Genomic DNA, 3,639 nt, shown 5'->3' with positions numbered 1-3,639 from the left:
TAATGCATTATTAACATCTAAACTACCAATTAAGCAAGGAATTGTAAAACTCCCTGGGTCTTTCAATTTGTTGGGTAGCTTATTCTGAAGAACGGCTAAGCAAACCGCATTCAGCTTCACATGTAACCTTTCATCTAACTTTCGTTTATTTGCTAGAAACTCCTTTAAAATTTTGACTGCATTTGGCATCTGCGAAAGTGCTTCAGTAAACGGTAAGTTAATATGTAGTTTCTTTAAAAGTTTAAGGACTTTACCAAATTGTTCATCTGAGCAGTCTTTCCTTGTCGCATTGGGATATGAGACACGAGGTTTGTATTCTGTACTTACCGATTTCTGCTCATTGTGGTCGACCTTACCTTTACCTTTGCTTATCTCAGTTTCTTGCATTGGTTCTGGTAAAGGTGTGACTAACCCTTCTCATCTTGACTAGTAATCGCGTTGAGTTGCTTCCTTGGGTTAGATTCTGTGTTGCTTGGCAAGCTACCTTGTAGTCGTTTAGAAATCAACTTGGCAAACTATCCAATCTGAGTTTTGAGCCCTTGGATCGATACTTGTTGATTTTTGAGTGTTGTTTCGGTATTCTAAAAACGAGTTTCTAACACTGATATAAACTTTGAGAGCATCTCTTCAAGGTTCGGCTTCTTTTCCTGTTGGTAGGGTGGTTTTTGGTAGCCTGGAGGTGGTCTCTGATTTTCTTGGCCTCCCCATGAGAAATTTGGGTGGTTCCTCCAACCTGCATTGTAAGTGTTACTATAAGGATTGTTTTGAGATCGAGGATTATTACCCATGTAATTTAACTTCTCGTTATCCATGTTGTGGCCATAAGGTTGGTGGTCTGAATTGCTTGATCCACCTCCACTTGCTTCGCACTGCATTACTGGGTGAACCTGTGAAGAACTAAGAAAACCATCAATTTTCTTATTCAAGAGTTCTACCTAATTAGAGAGTATGGTGACCGAATTGACGTTATAAACACCGGCTATTTTTGTTGGCTTTGTCCTCATGACTTGCCACTGATAGTTATTTAGTGACATCTCCTCTATAAACTCATAAGCATCTTCAGGTGTTTTATTATTGATGGTTCCGCCAACAGCTGCGTCAACCATTTATCGAGTCGAAGGATTCAAGCCATTATGAAAGGTTTGAACCTATAGCCAGAGTGGTAACCCATGGTGAGGGCATCTTCGCAAAAGTTCTTTGTATCTCTCCCATGCATCGTAGAGTGTTTCTAAATCCATCTACACAAAAGAAGAGATATCATTATGTAATTTAGTCGTTTTAGCTGGTAAAAAATATTTAAGTAAAAACTTTTTAGTCATTTGTTCCTAAGTAGTAATTGACCCTCGTGGTAACGAGTTCAACCACTGTTTAGCTTTGTTCCTTAATGAAAAGGTAAACAACCGAAGACGTATGGCATCATCAGAAACGCCATTGATTTAATGTGTCACATAGTTCCAAAAAGTTTGCCAAGTGAGTGTTGGGATCTTCGTCCTGCAAACCATCAAACTGAACAAATTGTTGTATCATTTGAATTGTGTTAGGTTTCATTTCAAAAGTATTTGTAGCTACAGTAGGTCTAACTATGCTCGATTAAGTTCCTGTTAAAGAAGGTTTAGCATAATCATACATAGTGCACGAAATAGGATTTTGATTAACAGTAATCGTAGGAGGTATCGGATTTTCTTGGTTCTCAGCCATCTCCCCGGTGGTGGTTGAAGTATCTTCCTCTTGCTCTTCTGTGTAATGTAAGCTTCGCCCTATTTCTCTTTGGTTTCTGCGAACTGTGCGATCGATCTCACTATCAAAAAGCAATGGCCTGACGGGTTTTTTCTAGTCATAAACTATAAGAACCTATCATAAAAAAGGAAAAAGAAGAATTAGTAATAAAAATTAGAATAAAATTTAAATTGCAGTAAAAGTAAATGGCTAAAGTAATAAAAATTGAGTGTTCCTAATATCTTAGTTCCCCGGCAACGGCACCAAAAACTTGACATGTGATATTCGTGACAGGTTGTAAATATTTATAATGAGTCGTTCTTGAAACTAACTATTATCACGATGAAGGCAAGTATACCTATCGAACAGTAGTATAGTTTTAGCAAGATCGGATATTCAAACCCAAATGAACTAAAAGTACTAGTAATAACTGTCTTTTTATTATCTAGCCTAAGAATAATGGGGTTTGTTTTAACTAACTAATTAACTAAACTAAGAAATCACAGAAAATAGAATTGGGAATTACTTTTAGAAAAACTATTGAATTAAGACAATACCTAAGGAAAAATCCACCTAGACTTCACTTGTTAGTTGACTCTGAATTGGACGATTTATTTATTTGTCTTGATTCGTAGAAATCCCTAAGTTATATTATTATCCCTCTCGAGACTAACAACGTCTAACCCTAGGTTGAATAATTGAAATCTCTTTCTAATTAACTCCCTAGGGTTGCATTAACACGAACTATGGATCCCCTTATTAGGTTTCACCCTAATCCGGCAAAATCTTGTCACCCTATCTCTAGGCGCACAACCAACTCTGTTTAATTAAGACAAATGTAATCTTAGATAGGGTCTATTCCTCCTCTGAATAAAAGCTTAACTTGAGTCAATATCCTGGAATATCAAAACAAGAATTAAGAACACATAATTAAGAACAAGTCAAATATTTATCATACAATTCAGATAATAATAACAAGATCTGTCTTAGGTTTCATTCTCCTTAGGTATTTAGGGGTTTTAATTCATAACTAAAAAGGTAAACATCTCAGAAGAATAATGAATACAAAACATAAAGAAAAACCCAAAACTTCTGAAGGGAAATTGAGGGGAGATCTTCAGTCTTGATGATGAATCCGGCTTTTGAGATGGATCAATCGGCTTTCCTTGAGCAGTTTCCTGCCTCTTTCCCTCTGTGTCAGTTTTCCTCCTCCTTTACGGTGTATTTATAGGCTTTGGAATGCCTAAGAACCCTCAAAATTGGTCTTTTCCGAATTGGACTAAACTTGGGCTCGGCAGGGACACGCCCGTGTGCGATTGCTTAAGGCCGTGGTCAAACCTATTAAATGGGCACGGGCATGTGGTCCACCCGTGTGAGTCGGGCTTCAATTCTGCCAAATTGACATGGTCGTGTGGTCTGCCCGCGTGAGGAGGTCCAGGCCGTGTTGATTTCGTACGTTGGCCCGTTTTTGGCCCGTTTCTCGTTCCTTTCACTCTCCTATGCTCACTTAAGTATAAAACATGAAATTAAGGCATTAGGAGCATCAAATTCACCAATTTTAAGGAAAATTCATCAATTAAATGTGCTAAGCATGGGATAAAAATATGTATGAATTAAGGTTTATCAACCCAAATTGAGGTGGAAAGTTGGCTATTCAAATAGCCTATATTTGTCCACACAGGTAAAGACACGGGCGTGTATCTCAATTGTGTGTGACACACATCTATGTTGCATGGCTGTGTATCCCCTGGGGTGCCCTACAATTTCTAACTCAGGCTCGAGCATGGCCAAGGTACAGGGTCGTATGGCTAGCCGTGTGGCCCAAGTCAGTTTTGACCACGGCCAAGTCACACGAGCGTGTCTTGTGGCCGTGTGAGTAAGTCAGTATGTATGTCCTGTTTTGACACGGCCTAGACACACGGG

At 38.6% G+C, this 3,639-nt stretch overlaps 1 non-coding gene across 1 annotated transcript; it reads left to right on the top strand.

Annotated features, from left to right (window-relative positions):
• Positions 1–1,164: 1,164 nt before the first annotated feature.
• Positions 1,165–1,270, top strand: LOC121209178 (small nucleolar RNA R71). The gene has a single exon (XR_005904295.1). It is a non-coding gene; the product is annotated as a small nucleolar RNA R71 (small nucleolar RNA).
• The last annotated feature ends 2,369 nt before the right edge of the window (positions 1,271–3,639 follow it).

The sequence above is a fragment of the Gossypium hirsutum genome, chromosome A10 (genome assembly GCF_007990345.1).
Source record: "Gossypium hirsutum isolate 1008001.06 chromosome A10, Gossypium_hirsutum_v2.1, whole genome shotgun sequence".
NCBI classification, from domain to species: Eukaryota; Viridiplantae; Streptophyta; class Magnoliopsida; order Malvales; family Malvaceae; genus Gossypium; species Gossypium hirsutum.
The sequence above is the reverse complement of the archived record's forward strand: the minus strand, read 5'-3'. Positions and strand labels throughout refer to the sequence as shown.